This window comes from Lynx canadensis, chromosome C1 (assembly GCF_007474595.2).
Source record: "Lynx canadensis isolate LIC74 chromosome C1, mLynCan4.pri.v2, whole genome shotgun sequence".
In the NCBI taxonomy this organism is placed as follows: domain Eukaryota; kingdom Metazoa; phylum Chordata; class Mammalia; order Carnivora; family Felidae; genus Lynx; species Lynx canadensis.
Window position 1 is genome coordinate 180,907,030 of NC_044310.1, and position 20,466 is coordinate 180,927,495.

Here is a 20,466-nt window from a genome sequence, read left to right on the forward strand (position 1 = left end):
CTGAATTCCTTTCATACTAACTTACAAAATCAGCCTAGTTGCTGTCTACATTACCTGCTGTACTATAGAGCTATTTTAACTTTTGTCACACAAACATTTATTCACCTTGATGCTTTAAGGTTCAAGGTTATTTTAGCCTCCATACCTCTATACAAAGGACATCTATCATCAGATTTTACTAGAAGGAGAAAATGATCTGCTAATTTTCTGGCACCTGCCTTTAAGAGGCTTCAGTTATCAGAGAGATCATTTGCTTTAGATAGGTTTTGTTTAACAGGTAGTATCTCACCAACTGTGATACATTTGGTCCTCCCATCCAAATATCTCTTCTGTGGACAATAACACTGAAAGTCCTTACCTAATTCAACATAGCCACAAATTAAAGTCAACTTAAATGAGAAAAAAAAATGTTTTATAATTACAAATGCAATGTAATTTGAAGTATAAATTTAGAGCAGAAAGTACTGCCTATATTAGCTTCCCAATTCTCTAGTAGAGCATACAATTTCTGGACACATTTTATCAGATAATAAAAATGAGAATTCTATTCTTTCTTGCAACATATGATCAAGTAAAATCCCCACTAAACGTATATTTCATTAAATCAGAACAAAGTTTCCTTTATTTTGGATTCAGGTATAATTTATTTCCTCTATTTAATTAAATATTTAATTCTATTTTTATATTTTGTACTGCTAAAATACTATATATTTTATCAACAAAGAAATATTGTGAAGTGCCTTAAAATGTCCTTTTTCTCTTTCTTTCTTTCTTTCTTTCTTTCTTTCTTTCTTTCTTTCTTTCTTTCTTTCTTTTGTTAACATGCCCCATTTCATCTTCTGCATGACATATTCTCCCTACTCAGAATCTCTGAAGAATTACCTTAATATGATAGGTGAAATGGAGAAACCATCAATGCATACAAAATATTACAGTTATCATTTAAAAATTCAAAAGAACTTCAATCTTTTTTAATTTAAGGAGCAAGTGAATTGATATCTTAACACTTTAAAGCTGAACTCTAATTAATATTAATTGAACTAAAATAGCGGTGGAGAGTGGATTAAAAAGTAGAGTGTTGTAAAGGAAGGAAAAGAAAAGCTGTGCTAAGTTGCTTCCTTTCTCCTATTCCCCATCCCCCAGGCAGCTCACCACTATAGTCAAACATTCCCAGACATAGATCTCAAAGTGCAGGCCAGTAACCAAGAATCTAGTGCTATGTTTCTGCTCCTTTTTCAGACACCCTCACTTTACTCCATGTTAATAGTGCAAGTGTCTTTTCATGAATATCAACATAAAAATGCATTTAATGAGTGTGACTTTGTAAACTATTAATTATAAGCACTAATGAAAGCATGTAAGAGAGGTAGATAGATGCCTGAAATGGCCAGCAAACCCTGTGCTGAGGGATGAAACATTACTCCACACTTGGCTAAGAAAGACAGGAGAAGGCATGGGGGCCAAAGTTTGCAGACAAAGACCCCAGTTTGCCTCACTCACATTCTCATTTATTGCAGTGTCAGGCCAATCACAAATCTCAGTTGGCTTGTTGTGTACAGAGGGCGTGTAACATTTCAGGCATGCAAAAACAAAGGGTGCATGACTTAAAGGTGAACAATCACAAGAGAATAATCCAATCAGAGATATACCACAAGAGTCTATGTGTCCTACTGTTTTCCCAAACTTGTACACAATGTATAAACATATACATAACAGAGTTTCCCACACCTGGGAAGGACAGTCCGCTACCCCACCCCAGCCCGCCCAGCATTTGGCAGTCAAGGAGGTTATGCAAGCCCTGGCATTCCAAGAGACCCACCTCTTCTCAAGCTTAACTGCAGCCTACCAGAAATCTCCATGTTACATTTCAGCTAGCCAAGCGTTGTGTATAATCTCACCATCCTGAGTAATAATCCCAACATTTCCCCCTTTTTGTTTTTTGTAGGGGAGCAGCTATCAGGCTTTGAGATAATTGAGCAGTGTAGGCGTGCTTGATGTCCCTAGCCATAGACAGTGCTTTCATTCCAGTTTGGCGGACTATAATAAAAAGAATAATTATAGCAACAATTGCAACACCCAAGAAACCCCACTCAGTAGTGCAGGACCAAGTGGAGGGGTTCAACCAGTGAAAATTACCAGCGAGTGTTTGCCACACATCTGTATGAATACTATGATTTTCCACCACTGCCAGGGAGGCAAGAATTTGATCCTCCAGTTGATAGATAGATAGATAGATAGATAGATACACAGACAGATAGATAGATGATAGATTATGTAGTCAATTTGGCATGCTTATGTACCAGATAGGTTACATTTTATAAACTATTATGACCTATAACTCCTAGTTGTAGTAAACAGAAAGACCAGTAGGATATTTCTTATAAATTATAAATTCTTTCTTCACATCTCTCTGAAGAAATCCTCAATAGTAAGATGCTAAATAATTTACTTTACAAGAAAAACTTCCTGCAAACAGCTATTTATTACATATTCCTTTCTAAAAATAAAAATTTTACAAAGTTGGAAAATTCAAACAGCAATCTAAAATCACCATTCTTGAGGTACTCTGGAAATTAACTGAAGAGATTTTCATAATTTCTATGCTATATCCACTCTCTGTCTAAAAAGTGTTGTCTACTAGATAGCATTATCTATTTACATAATTCCAAATACCACATGTATACTAATTTCATCCATATTACATCATGAGCTCTGAGACCATTAATGAATCCTGACGTATACCCAACTCACATATCCCTCTGGATATTACTTTGATTCGAAATTAGCTTGGCCATTCAAAATTCTTTCAATTTATAGTTTGTTGATTGAAAGTAGTGACAAATACAGGCTCTGGAATTAGAATGCCTAGGTTCAAAGACCGGGTCTATCACCTCTATTTGACCTTGGCCAAACTTCTTAACCTCTCTGACTCAACTTCCTCATGTGTGAAATAGTTCTAATAATAATAATGCCTTTATCATTAATTCCTCTATGATTAATTGTGATACTCATAAAGTCCTTAGTATTGTGACGGCTTAAGTGTTAGCTCTGTATCTTATTGATAGCCTGCTCCCAATATAAATATCATAGCCATCCATCTCCTGCATCTCTACAACCAATCACCAAGTCTTGTCAATTCTGCATTTATCATCTTTCTCCAATATATTCTAGTTAAAAAAAAAAAAATCATTGGGAATGACTGAGTTCAGTTTCTTGCGATCTCTTCTCTAGAAATCTATGATAACTAGTTAACGGATCTCCCAGTTTTCTGACAGTTATATCATTAACACTTTCAACAGATTTACCTTCTGAAGTCATGAATAATAGTCACTCTGCTTCAGAAATTTCCCAATGGCTCCCCATTGTGACCCTCAATGCCTCCATAATCTGACTCTTAGTTCTTCGAGATTTAAAATTTCAGGGTTTGGTGCCTGGGTGGCTCAGTTAAGCAGTTAAGCATTCAGGACTCTTGGTTTCAGCTCAGGGTAGGATCTTACTTGACTTGGAGCCCTGCATTGGCCTCTGTGCTGAGGGTGCAGAACCTGCTTGGGATTCTCTCTCTCTCCCTCTCTCTGCCCCTCCCGTTTGTGCTCTCTCTCTCTCTCTAAACAAACAAACAAACAAACAAACAAACGTAATAAAATTTCAGGGCTTTTCTTCAGTCTCCCAAAACTTTTCGCACATTTTCTTATATTTTTTCTTCAGAATAAGTTTCCAAATTTTTAAACTTGCAATCTCTTTTAAGGTCCAGCATAAATGCCACTAACTTGGCAGACTTTCCTACCACTCATAGCACACATTAAGCATTGATTGCCTCAGTCTAAGTCACACAATTATGTTACTTATTATAGTTCTATTTTTGTTTTGAATTGATTGCATACAGCTTGGCCTGGACAAAGTATAGAATTCTTTGAAAGCAATGTCTTCATCTTCATTTTTGCTTCTGCCACAGTGTTTTGTACATGATGAATATGAAACTTGCCCTATCTCTAGCTCTGATTTTTGACTCATCTTAAAGAGGCCAGGATATATATCAAAGTGATATTTTAAGAGTCATATAGAAGTATATTTTCTAAGTGTTTGAATAATAAAGTATCTTTTTATTAATATCTGGATACAACTTTCATTCTTCAAAGTTATTCTTTATTCCTTTCATTCTTACCTGATGATGAACATTGCTGAGAAGTTGAAGTCCAGCTTAGTATTTTTACTTCTTGGGCAAGACTTTAATTTTTTTTTTAATTTGTTTTGTGTTTTGGTTTTGAAATTCCATCAAAAAAAAAAAAAACAACCATACACTTCTTCCATTCATTTAATAATCAAATAAAGACAAAATCTGAATAGATGTGAAAATCTTTTCTTTGATTTCCTTGTATCCCAGAGAAGCCCTTTCACTTTTTGTACTGAAGTCTGTTTCTTTGTTGCAGAAAGTTTTCAAGTACTTTAAAGTTTTTGTCCAAATCATTCCCGTTTCTTTCTCATGAATACCTGTAATTCTAAGGTTTAATCTTCTTCTAAGGTTTAATCTCCACATTCCTCAGATAACACACATCATGCTCATTACTTGCTCCCTTTGGTCAGCATTCTGGGAATGTTATTCAAGTTTTACTCCACAACACTGATTCAATTTTCATCTATGTCACTTTTGCTTTTAACCTCTCCTACAGAAATTTCAATTCTACTGATTGGGATCAGGACATGCTACCCCAAAATATAGCATTTTGGTATATTGAATATTTTAAGCTGAAAGAGTTTGAGAAAATGACAGATGCAGAAAGGTCACTCTGACCTTCTTCCCCTCAGCCTTTTTTTCTAAAACAAGCCATAAATTCCTCTTGTGATAGGTGCCCTCCCTACATCGAAGGGAAAGAAGCATCCTTATCTCTGAAAGCAAAGGGACATAAGGAAGAATGCTAACAAACAGGACTTGCTAGGTTTCCCCTAGTTTACTAAAATTAAATTACTTCCTACTCCTTAACCTATCATACTCCTCCACAGATGTCCATGTCTCATCAAACATACATAAAATACATAAAATACACAAGTGTTCCTTTGGGTCTTCATTTCCTTACAAAGGCTCCTAAGCCATGTACATCCTATATTAAACAAAGGTATATGCTTTTCTCCTGCTAATCTGTCTTTGCCGGTTTAATTTTCAGAGCCAGCCAGGAACCCTAAGATGGTTCGAGGAAGGTGTGCTCTTCTCCTACACCTCAGTTATCACTAAATGTTCTCTGCCGTTATTTCTTACCTAAGCCCATCCTTTTGAAAAATCTCAGCTTCTTGTCTTTTCTGCTTACTCTCCTTGTCTTACTCTGTCATCTTGGCTGTCCATGTGACATATGCACACATTTTCTGATATTCTATTTGCTAGGATGACCATACATCTCAGTTTTCCCAGTACAGGCCTAGTTTCTGGATGTTGTTCTGCTATAATCATTAATAGTGCCCCTCTTCATTCTCAAAAGTATCCCACTTGATATGATAAACTATATGCGTGCCCGAGGAATGTCAAGCATGTCTTCTAAAATTTTCTATTCATCTTTTGACTAAATGTCAAGATTTTTCTGTTTTTTTTCTGAATATTATTGAGATGATGTTTCCTTTCTCACTGCTCCCTTCTCTTGTTCTTCAGTATTATTTGATGGATCTATTTGTCCTAATGTTGACTCATTCATAAACAACAAAAGATCTATAGAAATTATTTGTGCACAGTGTGTATTTGATCTTAGCTCTACTTACAGAATTCATGACCTGTCACTTATTTTAATTATTTCTGTACCTGTTTGCTATACTCAAATTGTTACAATGACTGTCCTAAGTTCTAAAAGTACAAGTGCATTCTCTGATGTCTTTTTTCAAAATATGCTTCTACTTTTGTATAACTGTGAGTATGAATTCTCTCTAGAAAAATGATTGATTTCTGATTGATTTCAGAATGATTTCTGTTCCAATGGGAGGGATTCAATCAACTCATCTCACGTTCTGGTGGTAGGTATAATTTATAGAGAATTTTATATATATATATATATATATATATACACATATATATACGTATATATATATACGTATATATATACACGTATATATATACGTATATATATACGTATATATATATACGTATATATATACATATATATATACGTATATATATATACATATATATACGTATATATATATATACACACACATACACACACACACACACAGTAATAGAGCACAAAGGAATAGAGCAACAGAAAAATTATATATATATATACACACATATATATGTGTGTATATATATATATATATATATATATATATATATGGGTCACACATGTGCATGCACATGCTCCCATATTTAGAATCAGATTCTCTTTCCTTATTCCTGTGGATTATAAATATGACTTGTATTCAGTTAGATCTCCTGATTTAGCCATAAATTTTAAGGAATTAATAAAATCATCAAAATAGTAAAAATGCCATTGGGAGAGAGAGGATGATAACTTCAATAATTTTCTAATGTGTGTTAGCCTCAAACACTTTTTATGATTATCTTCCCTAATGCAATAAAATGCTCAATAATTTTTAAAACTCTATGAGACTTTTCCTTTTCAATAACAAACTGGGAACCTTCTAAGATAACAAAGAAAAAGGATAAGCACAACAAAATGCACATGAAGTTGACACGTGAATGAAGAATCTTACTCAACAAAGGAAAATTTCCTTTACATTAATATATTCCTCAGACTTTTCCTCCTAAATCATGTCATAGCTTTTCAGTATTTCTAAGTTGATTGTATGCATCTATCAATGGACCTTTAAGCATTCATGCTCTTTTCTCTTGTTTATGTCTCAGGAAATGGAATGACAAAGGATCTCCAATAAAACACTCAAATTTCCTTAAAATTTTGACATTACCAAAAACTTCAAATGTGTTTTACATTGATATGGAGACATCCTGATGTATCTCCTGTTCACTATTCTGAGAGCACAGTAATAGAGCACAAAGGAATAGAGTAACAAAAATTTCTTATTGAGACATAGCTTTAAAGTGTAAAGTAAAAGATTTTTGTTTTCCTCTGATGATATTCTAATTTTTTCCTCTGAAGAAATAAAATTTCATTGAAAATGTTAGAGTCCTTGAGGAAGCCCCAATAAACATAAAACCTCTTTCCTTCCTGAGTTCTCAACAACTAAGGATATGAAGAAAGAGTTAATATGGAGGCCAGTCTATTACATTTATTGCTGTAGAGGATGAAGAAATTGGCTTTATGTGTTTTGGCTGAGTAGGCCTGATAATACTTGTAATAGGTGAAAATGGTCCCCCAGTGATGTCCACACCCTCATTCCTAGAACCTGTGACAAAAGGGACACTGCAGGTATGGTTAAAGCTATATATCTTAAAACATAGAGATTATCCTGAATTTTCCATATGGGCTCAATTAAATCCCATGGGTTCATAAAAAAAGCAGAGAACTGTTTTCCAGTTCCAGTTAGAAATGAGGCAGAATATGGGAATGCAAGCTGGTGCAGCCACTCTGGAAAACAGTATGGAGGTTCCTCAAAAACTAAAAATAGAACTACCCTACGACCCAGCAATTGCACTACTAGGCATTTATCCACAGGATACAGGTGTGCTGTTTCAAAGGGACACATGCACCCCAATGTTTGTAGCAGTGCTATCAACAATAGCCAAAGTATGGAAAGAGCCCAATGTCCATCGACGGACGAATGGATAAAGAAGATGGGGTGTATATATATATATATATATATATATATATATATTACAATGGAGTATTACTCGGCAATCAAAAAGACTGAAATCTTGCCATTTGCAACTACGTGGATGGAACTGGAGGGTATTATGCTAAGTGAAATTAGAGAAAGATAAATATCATATGACTTCACTCATATGAGGACTTTAAGACACAGAACAGATGAACATAAGGGAAGGGAAACAAAAATAATATAAAAACAGGGAGGGGGACAAAACAGAAGAGACTCATAAATATGGAGAACAAACTGAGGGTTACTGGAGGGGTTGTGGGAGGGGGGATGGGCTAAATGGGTAAAGGGCACTAAGGAATCTACTCCTGAAATCATTGTTGCTCTATATGCTAACTAATTTGGGTGTAAATTAAAAATAAATAAATAAATAAAAATAAAAATAAAGAAATGAGGCAGAATAAACAGTTGGGAAGATTGGAAGCCTAAGAGGAATTCAACCCACTGATGGGGACCAGAGAGAATGCATGAGAAGGAATACAAGCAACCTCTGAACAAAGACTGTCCCTTACTGACAGCAAGGAAGCAGGGGCCTCAGGCCTACAGGAACTAGATTCTGGCAACAACCCCAATGAGGTTACTAGAGGCTTTTTCCCCCGAGCTGCCAGGTAAGAGCCCACTGGCCCACTACCTTCATATTGGCCTTGGGAAACAAGGAGCAGGGAAACCAGCCAAGCCAAACCAGAGAACCTTCTACCCTAAAGAAACTGAAAAATTTTGTTGGTTTTAAGCCACTAAATTTGTAATAATTTGTGACACCAGCAAGAGAAAACTAATGTATTAGTGAATGCCACTAATAAGCAGACTTGTTCACCCACACCCAGGAAATACCAAAGGAGGGCAAGATCCTACTGTGAACAAGCCCATTGAAGAGGGAGTACTTTGTATTCAGGCAGCTGCAAAGAAACAGGAGAACAGCAGAGAGGGCATAGGAAGTCTTGTTTTTCTCTGCAAATTTGCCTCTCAATAAGTGATTATTCTTTCAGGGGGAGGAGAAACCCCAGAGGCCTGGGATAATGTTGACTAATAAACTTTCCTGGGAAGGAAACATCAGGAGTGGGGAAGAATCTTTCCCCATTGAAACACAATTTAATTTCAATTTATATACATATTTTGAGGTTAAAAAATGCTAATAATTGTTCAATTTTATTAATATACGTGGACTATATATATCTCTCTCTGAAAAGTACTTTATTCCTGATTGAAGTGGAAATACCATTTTGTATCTAAGCTTGAATTTCTTATTATCATTCATGCAGTATATTTTATAAAAAAACATAGTATTAAAAAAAGAACAAGGAAGTTTTAAAACTAAGAGAAATGGTATCATTACATATGTAACAAAAATATTACTTTCTCCAGAGATTGTCAAATTGAATTTTCAGAACTTTATATTTATATTTATTGAAATATCCTAGAATAAAGTTTTATTAAATATTTACTATATACATTACCATTCAAAATTTCAAAATTTTATGTCAACTCTAAATGAATGTATATTATTCATATCAAAGTTACAAATGGATCTAATTAATTTTACAATTAACCTATAATAACATGAAGAAAAATATGTGACCTTCATTAAATTTGTTCATTATTTAGTTTCAGATTATAAAAGAACTCCTTTTAGCTAATAAAGCCTTCAGTCCCAAATGTTGATGGCATAAAATAGTAATTAATTAGCACATGCAAATGAAATGCATTGACACAATACTGCAACTCGTAACTTATGCTTACTCTACAGGGTTGTATTTCATGTGCAATATAAAGGCCAGTATTTTACTATTATTTTCAAGTAGACATGATAAATACTATTATTAAATATTAAACAATGTGTTCTAAGTATGCTTTTTTTAAGAAAAAAATACAGTTTTTCAGAATAAAGTATTCATGTTTCTCGTTTTATTTTTTAATAGTGATGGGAGAGATACGAGGAAACCCAGGTATATTAGAATCAGTTCACTTACAAATTTAAGTAACATCTTAACAGTTCTTTTTTACGTATGCCAAATGTAGAAGAAAAGAGTCTGATTCCCACCCCAAGAAAGGAATATTCCACTCCCTAGTTAGCAAAACCCTGGGACCAATTCTGTTCTGGGCACTCGAGCCTCTCTCAAGCTGTCCACTCACCCTTCTTGTGATTGTACTCAATAAAGTCTGCTTGCTCCTGCTTTCTGATCTCTTGCCTGAATTCTTTCCTATGAGAAGAATAAGGATCAATGCCATACTCCTCTAGGTAGTAACAGATGCATCAGCAATATGTGGCATTAAAGAGTGACAAAATTTCATCTTCCTTATACAGAACAGCAGAAAATCCTTCCTGTCTTGTTTTTTAACTCTCAGTCACTCCTCTCCTATCTTTGCCCCTCTGGATGGACACTTAATGTTATCTCTTCAATTACTTTAAAATTGGAAGAAGGAAGAAAGAGGGGGGAAAAAAAACAAGAAAGAAAGGGAGAAGGAAGGAGGGCTGAGAAAGAACTTCATGTAAATCCAGCTTCCATGCTTGCCTCTACAGACCTTCCACAAGATAACACGGCACTCACATTAATTACCTGCTGAAACAGAGGGAAAAATACAAGAATAAGTGCAAATAAATATCTCAGTAAATATTTTTCCACAAGGAAAAACAAAAGATGCTTTTTTGGTTGCACCTTCCTTGGTTTTCAAGGCCTCCCTAGAATGAAGAACTTTTTTTTTTTTTAGAAAGAATGACAATAGTACATGTGTATTATTCCTAGTAAAGTCCTCATAGAAATAATGGAAAAGCATCATAGGAACATCAACAATGCATTAATGTAAATACAAATCACCATACATGAGACAGGCTTGCAAGTGGAAGGTCTTCCAACTGTTTACTCTTAATAGTGTGGGTGGGGAAAAAGCAATTGCAATCACATCTCTAGTGTCTGGTCCAGGTTTTAACATGATTAAAAGTTTTCCTGCATTGTGCCTAAAGAGAAGGCAATCAAGAAAATAATTTTGTATGGTATGTATGCATGAATGTCGTCCTGTTAATACTAGTAAAGGCACAAGCTGCAATGATTTTTTTTCCTTTTCCAACTCCTCATGCATTTAGTAGTTCTTCCTTAATACAATAGACTGAAACCATTTTTAACCTTAAAGAAAACAAAGGAACATAATGGCTTTTGAAAATTATCTTTTAGTATAAAAATTATCCTAATTTATACATCTAACAGATAAAATTTACATGATCGTTTGAGAAGAAAGTGTTAAGAATCTATTTGGAGCTGGTAAAATGATATGCAAATGAAGAAATATATTGGTATCATTGTATTGGGATCCATAATGAAGAATAGTAAGCAATTTAATGATGTATAAGGATCTCAAATGTGAAAGTTCTTAAATCAATGCAGAAAACAGATAAGTGCTTCAAATGAAGATTAAGGGATATAAAATCAAATCCTGATAGATTTAATCAAATAATAAATGAAAGCAAGCACAATGACTTCAATGATGAAAAATTACAGAATAGATTTTTTTCAACAAAAATAAAAACCAATGGCAATACCAATCTATTTTTACATGCTTATCCATTTGTGTTTTTCTCAGCCACTTAAGGCAGAGGAATAAGAATTGGATTTTGTGGCATAATGGACATAAAATGGTAAGTTTTATGTGGTAGAATTGACTTCAGAAAGTAAAAACAAAAATGCATTATTATTTGAATTTGAAAAGTGAAATTTATTTACAAGATAAAGAGAACATATCATAACTGTTTTATATCTCCTGTAAGACTTTTGTAAAGGACTAATTTCACTAAATCGCTGAACAAGACGAAAGACATAGTAGGAAAAGGTAACCTTGCATATTCTTAAATCTCTGACATCTGAGAAGAATTTTGTGTTGTTTAGCTCATTTGAAATACGAAAAACAAATATATGTGACACTTTACTAAGCCAATTGCAGGTTATTGTAAGAACAAATATAAATGTAAAGAAGAATAAAAAGCATTCCGGGAGAGGATCAGCCTGGCTTCTGAGTGAAGTAGATGGTTCTTCGACACACATAACAAGTAATCTTGTCCCATCTTCACAACAGTAGAGGCAAGCACACTGCTCCTGCTTTGCTCTTTATTCAAACTGACCATTGTAGTGACAATTCAGGTATCTTTTCCTTTTTCAATTTCTTCTGTTGCATCACTAACACAACTCCAACTTAGGTTTTTCTGCAAATTTCACTAAAGAATATATCTGATTGGTTGGCAAGTCATTATCCAATAAACAGTGATCTATTTCTTAAGCCATACACCTCACTGGGCACCAGTTAAGCCATAGATGACATCCTTTTGATGGGTCGTTGATTCTAAGCTAAACAACTAGAGCAGGGTAGTGGATTCAATCTATGGCTTATGAATAAAGACAGCTCAGAGTTTTTCTGAAAAGGAAACAGTACCAAACAGCATTAAGGAACTCAGTTTCTGGAGCAAGACAAAAATCGGGGCTGAGCCAGTATTACGTATGAGAACTTACGAAAGGAATTTATTATCAGTCTCAATTTCCTCATCTGTTAAATGGGGATTCACCAAAATAATTTCTCTATCTCTACCGTGGGTTAGGTGCTGCTCTGGTCACTTGGTAAATATCTTATAAACACAAGTGACAAATACAGCCCTCATGGAGCTTATACTCTGATGTGAGAAATAAAGTAAATATGGATGAAATAAGAAAGAATATGGTATATTCAAAATGATTAAATGTAATGGAAAAGAAAAGACATGTATAGAGAAACACCAGGGTAAGAAGAATTGAGGGTGCACAGAAGATTTCCATTTAAAAAATTTTTTTTTAGTGTTTATTTATTTTTGACCCAGAGACAGAGCATGAGCGGGGGAGGGGCAGAGAGAGAGGGAGACACAGAATCGGAAGCAGGCTCCAGGCTCTGAGCCGTCAGCCCAGAGCCCAATGCGGCGTTCAACTCACAGACCGTGAGACCACGACCTGAGCTGAAGTCAGATGCTCAACTGACTGAGCCACCCAGGCACCCCAGAAGATTTCCATTTTCCCAGAATATTTTTATTTTTAAAAATATCACTTATTTCAAAAGTAAATTTTCATTTTGGGAGGATGCTTCTACTGGGCTGGTGTTCTAAGCACAAAACAATCTAGATTACTACTTATTCCTCAGATACCCTCAGACTAAACAGCTGACATTCATTCACACATTGTTTTCTCTCTACTATAAGTGATCCTTCCCCAGCAACAGTAAAGTATCAAAAATGTTGTCTTCTTGACTAGGACCCACATCAAATGCTTTCTGCATTCTACTTGACGAAGTCTTTCTTGATATTCAAACTACATATCACTTTTTTTTTTTATGGTGAATCCACCCCTCTAATCATTAATTCCACATACAACAATGGTGAAATGTCTGCTGTGTGATCAAGTATATGCTATTGATAGAAGGGACAAACCTGAGTAAAAAGAGTACTTAACCTCAGGAAGTTAAATTCTAGTTACTATCTTCTTCGATGCTGTCTGACATTATTTCCAACATGATATCATTTTGCACTCTCATTATTTGTGTGTCATTCATATACACTTTTAGATTGTGGGGTTTCACAAGGCCAACCAGAGCTAGAATCCTGGTTCCCAAAGAACTATTTATGTGACTTTACGTGAATAATTTAACCATTCCAAATCTTAGTTTCCACACCTAGAAAATTGGGACAAAAAATACTGCAGTGGGTTTTTATGCAAAACAAAAGATACAGTGTATATAATAGTTTCAAGTCTTATTAAATTTATAAAAAGTTTTAGTACTTTCTTGGCTTCTTCCTTTGAGAGCAGAGATTATGATATATATTCACTTATTCCAAAGAGTACTCTCTAAATAGTGAATATTTAATATATATATTTATACGATAAAAGAAATGTCTAAAATAAAACCTATGTAGTTTTACAAGCATAACTTGCTAAAAATGCAGAATATAGGTTTCATAAATGCAGATTTAAATAAATAAAGGCCAATGTATTAGTTAACGTCAAAGTTTTCTTTAGTTCAAATGTAGTTAAGATAATACTATACAGCATTGACAAAAATATTGATAAGAAAGTAATCTAGCACAATTTCTTTTCAAGATAATTTTGGACTATAAATCTCCAATTTAAATATGCTGCCTTTTGCCACTCTGGAAAACCATGTAGATGTTCTTCAAAAAGTTGTAAATAGAACCCCATACGATCCATCAGTTGCACTACTAGGTATTTACTCAAAGGATCCCAAAATACAGATTTCAAGGAGTACATGCACTCTGATGTTTATAGCAGCATTATCAACAATGGCCAAACTATGGAGAGAGCCCAAGTGTCCATCAGTTGATGAATGGATAAAGAAGATGAGTATCTATATTTATATCCATATCTATGTCATCTATATATCTGTGTATCTATATCTATCTATACCTATGGATAGAATGGAATATCCATCAATGGAATATCTATCAATGGAATATTACTCAGCTATCAAAAAGAATGAAATCTTGCCATTTGCAACAACGTGAATGGAGCTAGAGATTATTATGCTAAGCAAAATAAGTCAAAGACAAATATCATATGATGGCACTCATACGTAGAATTTAAGAAACAAAACAAATGCTCATGGAGGAAAAGAGAGAGAGAAGCAAATCAAGAAACAGCCTCTTAACTATAGAAAACAAACTGGTTACCAGAAAGGACATATGGGTGTGGGTTAAATAGGTGATAGGGAATGAGTACACTTGTTGTGATGAGCACCAGGTGTTGTATGAAGTGTTGAGTCCCTATGTTGTACATCTGAAACTAATATTACTGTATGTTCACTAGCTGAAATTTAAATTTAAAGAAAACCCTGAAAAAACATGCAGCCTGGTGTTCAACAATTTCAACGCTAGCAATTTATCTTAAGTAAAAACATAAGCAACTATCCACGTCCACTGTAGCAATATTTACAATAGTTTCTCTCCCCTAGAAAAGTTGTTACAATATGTAAAGACAATTAAAAGTATTGTTTAATTAATGGAATACTCCCTGACATAACTACATCATTTCACACATATTCATGGAGAATTTAATTTTAAGTCTGGTATAGCAATTCACATAACAGTCTGTACAGATTTATAGCATTTTTGTCAACACAAAGTCTATGTTTTGCATGTTTATATGTGTATCTGTACATATATTATTAAATTTTTGTTTATTTAGGATACATATCAAAATGTTTACCGCAGTGAGCTCTGGGGAGAGGGATTTGCAGTGATGGTGGAGAAATACTTTAACATTATGACATTTTCCACTGTGAAGTATTTTATTTACAGTTGGCATCTGTCATTTTGTAATGAATCCTAATTTGAAAAAATGTGCACAATGTACAATAGTATAGAAATAATAAGGTGTTTGACTTTACCATCCAGAAAATCTATTTTAAGTTGTCCTAATTGTCTTCTCATTCAATAAAATACATATGCAAAACCATATTCACAGATCAAAAAAGAGTCAACTGGGGCACCTGGGTGGCTCAGTTGGTTAAATGTCTGACTTCAGCTCAGGTCATGATCTCACAGTCTGTAGGTTTGAGCCCCATGTTGGGCTCTGCTGACAGTTCACGGCCTGGAGCCTGCTTTGGATTCTGTGTCTGCCTCTCTCTCTCTTCCCCTCCCCTGCTCACACTCTGACTCCCTCTCTCAAAAATAAATAAACATTTAAAAATTAAAAAAAAAGTCAACCTAGGTTTTAGAATTGCCATGTTACAGTAAATTATAATTTTAATTGAAAACTTCTCTCTTTTAGTGTGAAATTTTAGTATGGCTATTCTTTTCCCTTGCCAGTTTCCTTTTTTTCAATCTTTATAAAGCCCAAGGAAGGTAGAAATGTTCAAAGGGAAGGCTTTAAGATTTATTTCATTTCAGACTTGACGATCAACCATCAGAGCATCAGATTTCACAGGAGTTATAATTCCCTACAGCATTTGGTTCAAGCTAAAGGGCCCTTTCTATTTTTGATAATATCAAAATGCAGACTACCTGCCTACTTTAAACTAGAGTTATCTATGTGAAGTTACACCTTGACAGCCAGCTTCAGACATTTCTCCCATCACCAATGGCTAAAATTCAAACTGCCAAGGAGTAGCTCTCATTGTACTCTGACACACAACATGTTGATTTTTCTGCTTCAGTAGTAAATGAAAATGAAATTACCCAAAGGGTTTCCTAGTCCGAATGGCATTCTGTCATTCCTGACACTAGAAATTCTGTCTTCCTGCTGCAAAGTACTGTAGGGATATTCTGTGTGAGTTCCTAGGAACACATGAAATGGTTTGAAATGGGAACCAAAAAACTTCGCCTTATTTTAGGATTTGATCAGCTTAAAAAATCATATGCAAAGACAAGGGGCTTTAAATAATTCTATATTTTCAAATTTTAAATATATGATGAAAAAAATGATGACATTCTAGTTACCAGTTGTTGTAATTATTCCATGTAATTTAAGGAAAAAAATGTTCAAATCGATAAAAATATCAGCTGACAATACCTTCTTCTCTTACTGAGAGCTTATTTAGATCTCTTGACAAAGCATCACAACAGTTTACATTTTTTTTTCCATTTCATACACGTAGATGGTGTTTGAATGCTACATACTTATATTTTGAGATACTTTTTGGTATTATTTAATATCTTGCTAAGACATTAGAAAGTTTTATCAACTATAGCAAGAAGTATACACATTAAATAAGGACTATAATTTATGGAGTACATCTTTTATGTCATTTTAAGTGCCTTAAATGTTACTTGAGGCTCTCCCAATTTAAGTCTCAAAGTATCTTTTTATGTGTAGTAGCAGCTATTGTGAATTTAAGACACAGAGAGCTTCAGTGATTTGCCCCAAATCACTTAATTAATGGAACCAGGACTTGAATGCAAGAGAGAAAAGTTAAGATGGTGGAGTAGGAGGAGGACCCTATGCTTGCTTCATTCAGCCCTTGTACATAGCTAGAGAAATATCAAGTCATTCTGAACACACAGAAAATGTATCTGAGGACTGACAGAACAAACTGCAGAGGAAAGGGAGCCCTGACCAGGAAGAGAGGAGAGAGAGATAGAGACAGACAGAGAACAGAACACAGGGTATTGCACGAGAAAAAACTTTCCCAAACCAATGATGGGGGAGACAAAGGGGGTGGATTATTGCAAGCCTGTACAAACAGCAGAGCTCAAAGTCTGAAGTTTTTGAAATCCAGGCCACCTCTGGGTGTCCCCTGGTGGGCACAGAGGTGCTCCTGTGGAGAAGGAGGGCAGAGGCCCAGGAGCGGACAGTGTGGCCTGAGGATCTTCTGGGTCACCCTGGCAGAGATAGTTCTCTTGCTTGGAGTGAATTTGGGAGAAGTGGCACTGCCTCTCCAGGGACAAAAGAGCCAGTGGGTGGCACTGAGATGCCCTGTTCATTTAGCATAGGAGCAGAGATGCCTGGTGAGGGCAGCTAGCCTGGGCACAGACTTTTTGCTGTGCTTTACCATAATCTCCAAGACCCTGTGTATTCCTGCGACTGCCCTTCTGGGACAAACCAGTACTGGCCATGGCACGTGGAGAGGCTCCCCCAGAGGATCAGTGAAGATCTGCACAGGCCAGGACCCTAAAATCTGGAATTCTGAAACCCAGCTGCGGGCCTGAGATAAAACACTGGAGCACTACACCTCTGGGTGGGCAGATGGCTCTGATACAGATAAGGTGAAGGCAGGGATCTGAGGGAAACCTGGGACAAGTGAGGGGAAACTGTTTGCTCTTCTCTGAGGGCTTACTTCCCTCTCTGGGAATGAGACCATTCTTACCCCCACCCATCAGCACAGAGGGATGTCAGTTACAGCAGAGCTCCCACAGAGGAGGCTTGAACAGCTTGCACCAAGCCCCGCCCTCTGGGCTCTGCAGGTGCTTCCGAACTAGGGCAAGTGTGCCTGAGGGTCAGAGGAGCAGTGGGCCCCTCCCCCCGAAGACCAGCACACACACACCTCCCACCATCAACCACCACACACCAAGTCTACTGACCACAGAGTGCTGTAAAGCTTCAGTTCCTGGGGAAATAGGATCTAGCCTCCTTTATCAAGCAGACCAAAGTACACGGTTAAAACTCACCACACTGTGGACAGGGTCCAAACACTCCCCACTGCAGGCAAGGAGAAATTCTGCAGACGACTGACCTGAGGGAAAGAGCAGCCAAAACACAACAGCAGAGGGCACACAACATTCACCAGAAATACTTTCTGAAGTGCCAGGCCCTGGACAGTAAATGACCTCTTCTTAATACAGTCATTACTCTCAGGAGCAGGAAACAAAACAGCCTTTCCTAACACAGAGAAGACAGACACCTAGACAAAATGCCAAGACGGAAGAATCCATCCTAAAAGAAAGAACAAGAGGAGATCTCTAATCAAAACAGATATAAGTGATTCCAGAACCTAACTGTTAAGGTCAAAATGCACCTAATATACAATGTGCTGCCATTGGAATTCTTGAAGCAAAGCCCCTGTTGGGAAGGAAGACGAAAGCTCCAATAGACTGTTCACAGAAGTGAGAACCCCTGGAGGAAACACTGCGAAGGTGCGGGCTTTCACTGAAGAGCTCTGCAAGTGTCTTCAGACAACTGTTCGGTGACATACCTAGGGATATAGTTTCCTCTAAGTTTCAGCTCTATAATAACAATATAGCATGAAATTATAGTAAAAAGTTTCTACCAATTTGCTAAGTGAAATATCTAGTAAAATGTCAGGACTCCCCTTTATCATCTTGCACATATTGACTAATCATTACAATAACTAACTACATAAATGCACTTTTTTTAGAGACAGAGAGAGCAAGAATGTGGGAGAGGGGCAGAAGAAGGGAGGGAGGGAGGGAGGGAGGGAGAGAGAGAGAGAGAGAGAGAGAGAGAGAGAGAGAATTCCAAGCAGGCTTCATGCTCAGCATGGTGCTAGACATGGGGCTTGATCCCAGGACCCTGGGATCATGACCTGAGCTGAAATCAAGAGTTGGACACTCAACCAACTAAGCCACTCAGGCACCCCAATTTTTCTGTTCTTTTTTAATCCACTGACAAAATACATCATCAAGAAAAACTACACAGCAGCTGGTAATTCTGTACCTGAAATATGTGTAGTATTCTTGGATCAAATACTTAGGGAATTCTTCTCATCTGAAGCACAGAAACTTAGAATTATCCCTTAGATTTTTAAAGTACTTTAAAATGATCTACCTACAACCAACAGCTGGTTCCCAATGTGTCTGCCAGTTTCAATGAAAACTTTCATCAACAGCCTGCCACACCTTGTAAGTCTATTGCTTTTATATTTAAATCCTCAGCAGAAAAAGTCATTTGAAAGCTCAGGGCTAAATATGCTGGGTGATTGATGATCATCCTAGTCCCCAATCTTGTGTCTGTTTCCTCTAACAAAACCCTTTCTTATACCTTTAAATCACTTTGATTACCTAATATCTCCTATCTTCTCTCCTGCCGACTATACTCCCATTCTTTCCTAGTTCTTGCTTCCAGTTCTAACAACTATCTTTCCTCCTCTTCTCCTCTCTTTGCTTATTTCCAACTCCTTGCTTTCATGGTCACTGTAATATGATTTTCATTCATACGGCTAAATTCAAATTGCCCTCAAAAGCTCACAAATTGTCTCCTCATAGCAAACTGAATGGTAGACTTTGAAAACTAAGCAGTATATGGTTTTACAGATTATTCTCTTCTTTAACAATTCCTTCTTTGTCTTCCAGGAAACTATACAGTTTTGGCTGTCTTACATCCCTAATAATTTTCCTCATTTTCTCACGTTGTTTCCCTTTCTTCACTTACTCTGTGAATATTGCTGACATCTAAGTTTCCTTTATTTCTTAAGGCTTTTTTCTTCCACTCCATGGTTTATTTTATTTTTATTTTTTATAATTTTAATTTTTCCACTCCATCGTTTTAATGCATACCTGTATGTCAATGTCTGCCAAAGACCTTTATAGACTAAATGTCTCTCCAGAAGTCCAGACCCATACTCCTCCATGCCTACCATACATCTCACTTGGATATCCCACACATACCTTAAACTTAGCAAACCTGAAATTAACATCTATCACCAAACCTCTATTACCTTCATCGCTCACACTCCTCTTCACAAACCTGCTGCTTTGCCCGTTCTAACCATTTCAGTTAATGACATTACTATTCAGCCAGCCACTCAGGCTAGAAATTATAAAGTCGGCTTTGATTTTACATTCTCAATACCCTTCCTCACCAATTACTCCTCCAATCAGTCTAAACACTTTTCCTCTTATACTCAGGAGACAAGTGTTTCTCTTTCTATTGATATTTTATCCACTCTAAATAAACGTAAACAATTTCCTAAAATTACTACATTATTACTGCATTGTATCACTACCCAGAAAGGTAGTACATTTCTAAACTACAAATACTCTGTATTTAGAATACTTTGATGATTCCTCCTCATCTTTAAGAAAAAATCTAAAGTCTAGGCTTTTTTTAGGCACCACATCCAAAATGGTTCATAATCTGGCTTCATGTACATTTTCAGTTTTATCTACTGTAATTCTCTCCCACGTTTTTTAATGAAGTTTTTTTTTATTTTGAGACAACTGTTGATTCACATGCAGTTATAAGAAATAATACAGACAGATCATCTGTAACTTTGTCTAGTTTT